At 37.1% G+C, this 12,132-nt stretch overlaps 1 protein-coding gene across 3 annotated transcripts in view; it reads left to right on the top strand.

Annotated features, from left to right (window-relative positions):
• nrp1a (neuropilin 1a) overlaps nt 1–12,132 on the top strand; it is a 201,049-nt gene that overhangs the window by 9,255 nt on the left and 179,662 nt on the right. For all 3 annotated transcript variants that reach the window (XM_077508598.1, XM_077508595.1, XM_077508596.1), the window contains exon 3: nt 10,959–11,064. The gene's annotated coding sequence lies outside the window, so the exon portion shown is untranslated. The remainder of the gene's footprint in view (nt 1–10,958; nt 11,065–12,132) is intronic.

Below are 12,132 nucleotides of genomic sequence, written 5' to 3'. Positions count from 1 at the left end.
GTCCCGTTGATCCAATCTACTGTACCAACTGAGCTACCACAGCAGTATTTTGAGGGAGTGGAATGGTGACTTAGAAAGTTGGATGTCTGTCCCAGTGATAATGACTTTGATTTTTTTTTTTTTTTTTATATATATAAAACATTAAATTGTGCAAAAATTGTACATATATGGAATGAGAAATATATAAGCCTGTTTGGTTAGAATGTTTGGAACATGTTCAAGTGGGAACGGTATAAATCGGATGTAGTATGTGGAAGTTGAAAGGGGACAAATGAGTGAGGAGATGAACATTCAGAATTGCAATAACATGAATGCTTTCAACATTGACACAATGTAGGAACAATTGTAAATAATAAGTTATCATATATTTGCTGCAATGAAGAACTGCTTCTGTTTGCAATGAAGAATGTTTTGCTCTGTCCCCACTCACATTCACATAGCCTGGCTAATTTGAAGATGACTCAAAAAGCTCATGAACCACAACATCTAACGCAGGAGAATGGTATGAGCCATTGCTGAGGTCGCCTGCTTTCTGTTAAATTATTGCAAACTTGACCACGTACTCGGCAATCTTCCACTCACATTCACAACACATAGACAAACAAGTACATTGTGTTCCAACTTTAGCATTTTTATGGTCGGAACACCCATGTAACTAGGGGCGTGGAAAACCAAATAAATAGAGAGGGTGAGGAAAGGAATCTTAAGAGAGTGCAGGAGTGAATTGTATCAGTCAGTTCCTCTCTCTCTTCTTCAGTTCTTCTCTCCTTTTTGTGTCGTGTTTAATAGAGGTCAAACAGGTAACCCTGACACACAATTAATGAATTTACTTTTGACCTTTTCCTGTAATTTTCTTAATGAACACCTGCCGTGACATCCTTCTTCACATAGATCGTTTTTTGATAAACCAACAATGACACAACCATGACAATTTAAAGTTGTTTTTTTTATGTATATATTTTTTTTGTGTGCTTATGGATATTATCTCCAGACTTAAAGCCAAAGAACAGTTTTTCCAATTACCCTGACGTCCATGCCCTGTACTCCACACTGCTAATACGTGTTTGAAAATGGAAAATAGCATGCTGGTTAATGTTCACCTACAATCTATTGTCAGCTGCTGTTGCCGTGGCGAGGCAAGTCCCGCTGCGAGAAAAAGCATGATGCATTATCAGTTCACCTGGCTTTCACAGACTTCAGCAACACACGGAGCTCAATGGGTTCCCATTAGAGCACTGGTGGCAGGGTTTTGGTGGCAAAAAAAAACACTTTATACAATTCTCAAGAAAGTGGGTCCACCTTTCCATCTGTAGAATATGGCACATGTCTCTCATGCCAATTAAAAGGCTGATGGAAAAATAGCGCAGCCCTCAGGCTTAGTTTTACACAATAACATTTGCATAAAGGGAAACCATCTGTTTTGCAACCTTTATTTTATTTTTACTGTAACTTCTGCTAGCTCTAATTAGCCACATTGCTAATTTCCTTGTGGGAAAGAAAACTAGAAAAAAAAAAAAAAAAGGTCCTGGATCTTATTTAAATACAGAAGAGCCAAAGTCACTACATGTTTTGCAGTAATGTTTTAGGGTTGGGGAATATAATTTCATACTACAGTAGCTAAATTATGCAAATGTCACTACCTATGATAATATTGGTTCAGGGGAAATGATGTGCAAGTAAACAATAGTTATTTGAATTGACTTTGCATTATTTTAAGCTACAGCATGTATGTACATTATGCATTAGTACAGTAGGCCCTATTAGCATTTTGATTATATTCAGGAATGTAATAAGAATAGTGTCTCTCTCAATGTTGTCACCCCTCTGGCTAACCTCAGTGGTCTATAATAACTTGTAGAATAGACAAGATACCTGGAATGTTATGTTACCGCTTGCTAGCTTTACTGTTGTCAGTTGTGCTGAAATGATCACTATCCTGTCCTCTGACTACCAGCAATTCAATTCCAATTCATTTGTCCTCTGTAGTGGACCTTTTTTAAACCTGAATATCTCCCACCCAGTGCATTCGATTGAGTTAACACCTTTTGTGCTATATAGAGGACATATGCATCATAAAAGAAAATGGCTTCCCTCAGTGCAGGCACTTTATAGGGAAGAGGAAAAGTGTATAACACTTTTTATTGAAGAAATTTAGGCTTTAAATGTTGTTTGCCTGTGTTCTATAAGACTCTTAAGAACACAAAGTATTGTTTGAATTATTTTAACTAATTGAGCCTAGCATTTAAGTTTTAAAAAAAAATGTCCTCTGTAGTGGACACATCATGGCTTAAAAAAAAACATATTTTTTTATTTTTTATTTTTCTAAAAAATTCTTTTGCAGTATTCCAGTTACTTCACAAAGATCAAAATAAACATGATTGGACAATATTTTTTGTTCCTGGTAGTCAGGAGGATATTACTGTAATATTTGAAATTAATTTAAAAATAGATATTCAACAACGCTACTACTACAAGTACTACTATAATACTGCTAAATGAATGAATGAAGCTCCACCTGTAGTCAAGCATTCTTTTCACCTGTACAAGATGACAACTTTACCTTTATTTCTCTCACTTTTAAGATAATCTGATTGCTTAATAAAACGTGAAGCAAATGAAAGCGCACAAGCACTTGAATAAACTTTTGATGATGACGACGACATATGGTGGCCATGTGGGAGAAGAGATCAAAAACTCTCCTGGCTTGTTCAACAAAGAGTAATGACCAAGTACTTTTTAATTGGGATTGGATCAAATGAGTTTACCGACAGGATCTTCTCCAGATTGCCAGACTTGTGGAATTTATGGTTTGACGCCAATTTTGCTGTAGTTTTGTCCTTGTCATGAGCCTATCACCTGACGCTGACATCATTGCGCATCCTGCTGCAAGCTGCATGTCTGATTACAGAGACTCACCTAATTATGAGCGCCCATCTTGCGGTGTGCTGAAAAAAGATGAGGGCCCATCTTTCCCTCCAAGGCAATCAAGCTGACAGCCGTCTTGGTGACTGCTGGAACTGCAAAGCTTATTTAGGGATTTTTTTTTTTTTCCCTGCATTTTTTTTTTTAAATCACAACAAAGGCTCAAGTTAAGCTCTTTATTCCAGAGGAGATACACTTGGAAATAGCTGGCGGTTGTCATCACCATATTTCCTGATCTGCAATCAGTTTATTTTATCCTCTATAATGCCTCCCTTAGTTTGACTTGCGTATATTTGAGTTCTCTACACTAAATTGTCAGTCATATGCTTAATGCCACATCTCACATTTTACATGTTTACGTCTAATGTCATTATATTGCTGCATTATGATTTAAAAAAAAAAAAAAAAAAAAAAAATCGGAATTTGAAGCACTCACAAAGTGTCAGAGGATTCTGTCCAGGGTTTGAATTAATACAATGTAAAATTAAATTTATTTGCTTTGTTTTTGTTGTGGAGAAACATTTTTCTTCTAACGAACGACTGTTAGTAGAATTTTTTTAAGTAGAAAATGAGTATGTGGTTGGTGGAAAAATATGCATCACCACTACTACTACTATTACTGATGATGATGATGATAATAATAATTATTATATATTAGGGATGTTCAATGCCTTTTTTATGTTTTTTTAAGACTAATACCAGTATTGGTACTCAACTTTTGAGCAGTTGGATACAGAGTTTTGATACCACTCACACTTTTGATTCATGCAATTAATAGTCGTTTCCATTCTCGTAATTTTTAGTTTTTTAATTTTTTAAAATGGCCGCAAGAGGGCACCTGCCGTCACGAGTCTTGATACCGTGACATGAGACCAGGTATCTGCCCGTTATCTACCTGGTATCACTAAGTGCCCATCCCTATGATATATTTATTGAAATATTAAAATGTACATGTCCACCATACAATTAAAAATGAAAAGAAAAAAAAAGTGTATTATTATGAAATGGGTTGCCTTAAAAGACAATTTGATTTGAGTATGAGCCCCAAACCAGCACCATCTATTGAACACCCACCCCGTGGGATAAAGATTAGCATTTTAAAATCCAAACGTCTCGAATATAATGCCTCTGGTAGCGTTTCAGTTAAAGACGCCATTTAGTTATTGTTTAATTCAGCAGCATAAAATTAGCTGCACTACATGGTCCCCTGCAAAACAATTATAATATCGACAATTAGTTGCGGCCAGGAAACAAGGATGCATATCATTTGGGTGGCACTTCATTATGAGAATGACTTATCAGCTGGCCTGTTGGGAGCAATTCCATTGAACCCCCCCCCCCCCCCCCCCCCCCCCACCCCCCTTGCTGGGGGGAATAACGGGAGTAGATGAAAGTGCAAACACACAGCAAAATTGCGAGAGACTGCTGCTATGCTAAAAAGTCAATAAAAGCAACAGCATGGAAGGGGAAAGTGATTAGCAGTAAAACTAATAGATTGTGGAATATTGTGCTAAGATGCCATCTCGATTGCTTCCTTTTCAGTTGGAGTTAAAAGTTTTAAGAGGATCGCTAATGTCATTTGGTATAAAACCCAGTTGATTTCTAATGCTTTCTGCTGCTTTAAGTTCTTATAACTTAAGATTGTGCTGTTTTGTCATTTTGAGCTCATTCGCTCCCGGCCATTTTCACCGAAGCAACCGCCTTCGCTCTCGTCTGTTTGACTGGATTGTCACTGATTTTTGCAAGGCCCACACAATGTTCTGTTCTATTGCTATAAAAACATGGAGCCTACCAAAAGAAAGATTAGTCTCTTCTCTCATCACGAAAAAAAATATATTTCTGTTTCCGTATTGCAGCAATTAGCATTAGAATATAGCTAAGTTTCATCATTATTCACAAATCTGTTTAAAACAGTGGGGGAAAGGAGCTTGTTGCAACAAGGCTCTGGTTGATCTCTTATACTCAGCTGCCACCTACTGGCCGTTTTTGTAATAACTACCATTGCTTCAAGCTTTCTCTTCAGGTCAGAGGGTACATCAAAGCCTTCTGTATGCTCTATCATAATTTCTTTTTAAAAGAAATGTATAAATACGTCTTTGGGAGCATGATATTTAAAATAAAACATTTACAGTGGTACCTCCTACTTAAGAAATTAATTGGTTCTGGAAGAAAGTTCTTAAGTAGAAAATTTTGTAAGTAGAGACGCATTTTCCATGTAAATGCCCTAATCCGTTCCAAGCCTCCCAAAATTCAGACATAAGTGTTTTATAAAGCATAAAAATGCATCAAAACATGTAACAAATACGTGTTACAATTAGATTATTGCACAATAAATGAGTTGTGAATAATGTAAAAAAATAATAATAATAAAAATAAAATAAAAATGATGGTAATTTACCTTAACTTTTTTTTTTTTTTTTTTTTTATCCTTTTTTTTTTTTTTTTTTATCCTTCGAAAATGTCCAAGGCAAACATCATCTTAGTGAACGATCGCTCGACTGGTGAACACTTTTTCTGGGTGATTCTTTTCAACAAATTCCGAAACTTGATGGAAACTTCAGGTACGGCGAGGGATCTTTTTCCAAAAAAAGCCCGTCTCGTTGCAATTAAAAACTTGCTGTGCCTTCATCAATCACCAATTGTTTGAATATTTGCACAAATTCGCCTTCTGTTTTGTTAATACATTTACGTCAAACTATCGGAACACCTCATGGGGCCCGAGGGATGAATGACGAATGGTGCTGTATTTTTACCTTTCGTATCTTTGAAATTTCTTTCATAACAAGAGGCAATATTTTCCCGTTGAGGCGTTTGGTAATTTGAAAATTTCGTATGAAGGGACGTTCGTAAGTAAAGGTGCCACTGTATATGTTTTTGGGAGCAAATGAGTTAACAGGCACAAATCTAAAAAAAGTATTCAGAATTTCTCTTCCAGAGTGTTATGTATCTTCAATGAACCGCTGATTTTATCCAAGTCCACTCTCCAAATGCAGATCTCATTGAATCACACTGCGATCGCCTCCCTTCCGCCTTATCTCCCAGAGCTTTTCTTTTCGGGAACCGCACGGGAGTCGACGCTTGACTGCGCCCAGCGATAACTGGGGAGAAAAAAAGAAATGGAAGGAGACGAGTTTACCTTCGATTTATTATGCCAGCGTGAGGGCAGTCCAATTGATGTCTTGCCTGCGACTGCAAATGGTGGGCATCTGGGACAGCCTCCGCTGCAATGCAATATTCAAAGAGATCTTACATAATTCATTTTAGATCCTCTGTTTTTGGTGGAGCCAGCCTCAAAGTGTCACTGGCAGGCCCTTTTAATTTGACAAGTCTGTGAAGCTGGCGCACAAAATCTTGACTGCTTGGCTTCTCAACTTTCTCGCGGGACGGCTTGATATTGGGATGATAATGAGATACCCGTTTCAAAAGAATAGATGAATTAATAAGCAGTTATCTGTCTGCAAGGAGCAGTTCAAAGGGCATCATGATCCCCTGCCTCATGTGGCCCTACATCGAAACGAGAGTTAGTATGATGCATTCACGCCATACACACCGGTTAATAAATAAACATGTATGCTTTTGATGTCTGAACACAAATAGTAAACAACCGAGTGGAATTGTTTTTAAGGTCAAATAGAAGTTAATAGTCAGGTGATTTAAAAGTACAATAAATGTGTATCGAGGTCAGTTGGCAATATACGAAGGGTGAAGATACACTGAAAAATAGAGGTATTTTTTCATTTATTTTTTTCAGATTTAGAAACAATTTTATTAATAGGACGTACTTTATGAGGGGAAAAAAAAAAAAATCCTGTACATCGCTTGGACTACCAATATGGAGTAAATATTTTTTGACTGGCAAATTTGTTCCTCAAACGTAGCCTACTTGTAGGTTCAATACTAAAAACGGGGTATTGAATTGTGCATACGCCATTGCATTATGGGAAAAATTGCCACAGGCAAACCAGGTACTCCAGACATAATAAAACTACAAAATGGTCAAATTGACCGTTATAGGCTGATTTTTTTTTTAAATTTATTTATTTATTTATTTTTACTTGCCAATGCACAAGTCAATACCACATGGCATTTTTGGGGGATTTTTTTTTTTTTTGCTTGCCCTTTTTTTGCTTGCCCGTTGATATTTGTACCTGTGGGCATGTGAAGCCCTTTGAGACTCTTTGTGTGATTAAGGGCTATATAAATAAACTTGACTTTTTAGCATTTAACCTACAAACACCTTCAAACGAATTTACGAACTTGCCCGAACTTATTTACAAACTTGTTTGAACTAAACACCTGAACATGCAACCTGTTTGGTTGAAATGCTAAAAACAGCATATTTACCCATATCACATGTCACATATCGGTGAATGTCGTGCAAGACACAAGATGCTGCATCCAAAATCCTATATTAGCGTTGGAATTAATGGTAACTTGTGAGTAATCACCGATACCGCTGTTTTAATGCAGTATCGGTATCGGAACAACACTACTTGTTACATTAGTCTCATTTCAAAATGAAGCAATAGTCATTGCTCCCTGTCCATCATTTCGATTCACATCCTCCAATGTTCCATGGTCAATCTTAAATTGCTACAAATGCAAATTGCTGAGTTTTCTGGAGCAGCTCCCTGCTTTATCTTAATAAATTTCATCCTAGTGCGCACGGCATACCGTTTTTGTTCTTCACTTGTTTGCCAGCGAGCCCCATTGTCCTACTAAAGACGATCCATTCGCCTCGGATGGAAGGATTGTGCTGGCCACAATACTGATAATGATGTTTTGCAGATTTGCTATTCCTTTTGATTATCTTTTTTTACTAGCCGGAGTGTGCTAGTTATCATTTTCATTCCAAACATGCTTTCTCTTCTTTCCGCAATACCCTCCCCCCCACACACACACACATCCATGTTTTCTAGGTCACGTTGCAATAAATCACTTGTAACTGGAGCACATATACTTTCAATTCACCAGACTTTTCAATCATTCATTTCTTTCAGAGACCATCTTTAAAAAACAAAAACAGACAATAAAATTACATCCTCTGTTTGTTAGCCAACACCCACCTGGAACCGGTTTACTTCTCGAGTGGTCCAAAAATGAAATTGTCAGGGCCAAAAGAGAATGTATGAGAACAATGTGTGGCTCATGTTGCAGCCAACCCATTTGGACCACCTGTATTTATTGCGGCACCCTTAGACAGCTGGGTCTCTTGCAGCTGGACACGAGAAGCCATTAGCCAATTATTTAACCCCTACGTTCCCTTATGACTTACTGTATGTTTATTTGGCAATGTTTCCATCAGTTCATGTACAGATTTGACTGTTACTGAGCACAATTTTACAAGGATGTGTATTTCAAAAATCAAAACTGTAAAATGCACTGAATGCTTTCTCACTTGTAGTGCTCTGTGCATGCAAACTAGAGTAGTCGAAGTGCGGGTTTGATCCCGGCGCCACTGGCAACACAAAAATGAAATAAAATATATGTAAATATAAAAAATAAAATAACTCCAACTATAAAATACATTTTTTTAGAATTTATTTGCCTTTTTTTAAAGCTCTGGAAAAATCTTAACTCATTTACCCTCAATAACGTATAAATGTTTTTTTAATGCTCTAAGAGTCCCAAAGACGTATTTATACGTTTTTAATTTTTTTATTTTTTTAATGCTAGAGCATACAGAAGGCTTTGATGCAGCCTCTCAACTGCAAAGAACGGTTGCAGAAATGGTAGTTATTACACAAACGGCCAGCAGGTGGCAGCAGAGCAAAGGGGATCAACCAGGGCCATGTAGAAAAAAAAAGCTCAATTACTTATAATTTTAAATGGATTTGTGAAAACTGATGAAACTCTCTTCTAATGCTAATTGCTGCAAAACGGAAACAGATAGAAACATACTTTTTTTTTTTTTTTTTTTTTTTTTTTTTTTTTCTGATGAAAGAAGAGACTTTAATCTTTCTTTTAATACGTTCCATGCTTTTCTAGCAATAGAACACAATATTCTGTGGGCCTTGCAAAATCAGTCAAAATCCAGTAAAACAGCCGGGACCGAACGGGACTGCTTCTGTGAAAATGGCGGCGAGTGAATGAGTTTTAATAATCCACTTAACCAAATACACTTGAAGTCAACAAACAATATGCGGAAAATAAACCAGCCACAGTAAGAGGTATTGTTATTCACTCAATGCAAAGACATTCAACCATATTCACTCCTGCATTCTTATTGTTCAAGCCAGTGAATGGATGCTTACGCTGCCAAATTCATATTCACCACCACGCTTGAGTAGCTCGTGGTTGTAATTAAAATGGGTGTTGAATTACAAGTTGGATGGAAGCGCCGTAATAATTACTTGGACTGTTTAATTCTGTCTTTTGAGTATGATGCAGCGTTTGGACGTCGAGACGAATGCTGAAGCATTCCTCTCCCGCTGCCTTTGTTTAAAATATCCCCGGCTCCATATCAACGCCTGCTATTGAAAAAGAGGGATTGCCACACATGTAGAGGGGATAGAAAAAAAAAAAAAAAACATTGTGACAGTTATCTTTTTGACAGCCCTGACATTGCTACTGAATTTGTGACTATGTAACCTGTCTTAATGATGTTTTCCTTACTCGGTTCCTAAACATTCATGGCAGGCATGTGGTATGTTACAATGGGAATACAAAGAGGTATTACAAGATGTGCCCGAATGATTTCAAGTCTTACTTTGGCGGTGCAGCATTGTTCGACCAAGTTGAATGAAAGGTCACGCAGTTTTTTGTTTTTTGTTTTTTTCTTTTTTCTGGGTGGGGGGGGGGGCTCCAGTTTTTCCAGTATCTTATTGTTAGAGGGCACACAAACACTGTAAACAATCCAAAATGTTATCTTGAACAGCAAGGTTTCCCCTAATTCACTGTAGATTTCATTTTTAGTGCACACATACAAAATGAAAACACTTGCAAGGAGCAGATGTTCACGATAAGCTATGACTATGACTCATTGATCCATTTTCAGCAGTAAAAAGTTTGTATTTAGACCAGAATGAATTTGATAACTTCATTATTTTTCATGTACAATTAATACATTTAAAAACGATTTTTTTTTTTCCAACTTGTTGTAGATTGATATCACCTGTGTTGAGGAAGTAGGTAACGACCAATCACGGTTCAGTTTGCTGACCAAACCCAGAAAACAGGTGAACCGTGATTGGTCGTTACCTACTTCCTCAGCACAGGTGATGTCATCTTCAGTGGACAGCAAGTGTAAAAATGTGTTTTTAAAGGTATTGATTGTACATGAAAAATTAGTGAAGTTATCAAATTCATTTTGGTCAAAATATGAACTTTTTACTGCTGAAAATGGCTGTGGGTCAAGTATCCCTTTATTTTTATTATTATTATTTTTTGGGTCAGGTGGGCTCAAACACAATGTCGTGTCAATTGGGAAAATTTGATACGAGTAATTTGATCATTATGAAACATTTCAGGAACTAATTTTCGTATATTATGCTTTGCTGAAATTCTAATATTTATTTATGTTTTAATTAAGATTGTAAAAGTAGCCTTGGTCGTAGGTATTGCTAACAGCTAGCCAGTAGCAACTCATGTCGGAGATTTCTGCCGTATCGTACAATGACGGCGTAATTAATTAGCGCTTTCTTAACGTCCGAAATTAGCGATTGAATACGTGTTCGCATTGTATTGATGTTCGTCGCAACTTTAATGTCAATCAAAACTACAAACGTCTAAAAGGGAAGTCAAGCAAGCCATCATGCTACGACTTTCCAAAGTAAATGTCTACTAAGGCTATTTGCATTGCCGTCAATGTAAACGAACTTTATTTTGAAGTTAGCCTGAGCGTAAGCGGTGTGTTGTGTTGAGTATGTTTCAACTTCCTTGACATGTCTGAATGGTGTGTTTTGAAATAAATAAACCCAAAAATGTGGGTCAAATTGACCCAAGTATCGAGTCTATCCAATTTTTGAGCAAAATTGTTGTTGTTGTTTAGACCCAACAGTTTTAAGTGTCAACAAAATCTTCTCCATTTTTCCCAGGTACTGTGAGTGAAATAAATGAAACTTCATCCAAGACAAGAAATCCTATTCAAGTCCCGACATATGCCACTTTGGCGGCTTCACTCTCGTGCCAGCGAACGTTCAGGCAAGTAGCGATTCTATTCTTTCACGTCTCCTTTCTCTGCAAGAGAAGAGTGGCTTATAACATGAATAATTAGCGAGTGTGATAAATTGCAGTGAGCTCCATCCCCAAGAGGCCAGTGGAGAAGTCTTACTCAGACGACAGCCTTCCACTGTCTCTAAATGAGCTGTTTTTAATACGTCAGTCAACAGGCAGTTGGGGGATTTCACTCTTCTGCTTAGTCTTTGGAAAATTTCTCTATAATTACACTGTGCTACATCTGTGTGCAAATTAAGATATCATGTCCAATTAACGCGCACAAAAGGCAGACACCATATAGTGGCAAGTGGAGTTTGCTAACTGAACAAGTGTTGCATTTCTTGTTTTGAAATTTCAAGGATGCTTTGTGGTTTTCCTTATTCGTTCTTTATTGATTTCTTTTTTTTTTCTACGAAATCGTCAACCTGATGACTTTTCCGCCCCAGGATTAGGATTAGGAATTGTGTACACCTTGAGGAAATGAATAGATCCGTACTCTGATGGTCTAATGATTGTGGGAGAAAATAACATCTGGAAGAGTACCAAAGTTGGGCTTGCTAAACTCAAACTACTCAGACGGATGATTAGCCACATCTGAAATGTTTGCCTCAATTAAATGACTTTCATCCTATTATCGCCTCCAAACAAAAATGACATGAAAAATTGTATTTACCCAGACCTGAATTCACCGGAACAATTAATTGGCTTTGTCTGAACTTGTTCAAGAAAAGATAAGAATCTGTACACAATGAATGGCTCGTTTTTTTGTTGTTTTTTTTTCATTTTTGAAGTTTCACGTTACCACATCAAAACACAACACGACGTAAACCTACCCCATTCTTGGCACTTAAACATAAAAACAGGAAACCCATCTGGTAATATAGTTTATGTAAATGTCAGAGCAAGGAAAATGTCAGGTAACTGCGACAGTGGCTCCAGGCTTTGTTGTGATGAGTGTAATTAATTCTAACCTCTTGTAGTATTTCTTTTATGTTTGTTTTATGTCGCCTCTTGGCTTTCACGTCAGCCCTGAATCAGCCAGGATTTCCTAAA

This window comes from Festucalex cinctus, chromosome 20 (genome assembly GCF_051991245.1).
Source record: "Festucalex cinctus isolate MCC-2025b chromosome 20, RoL_Fcin_1.0, whole genome shotgun sequence".
NCBI lineage: Eukaryota > Metazoa > Chordata > Actinopteri > Syngnathiformes > Syngnathidae > Festucalex > Festucalex cinctus.
Note: the sequence above shows the minus strand (reverse complement) of the source record. Positions and strands in the feature narration are given on the sequence as shown.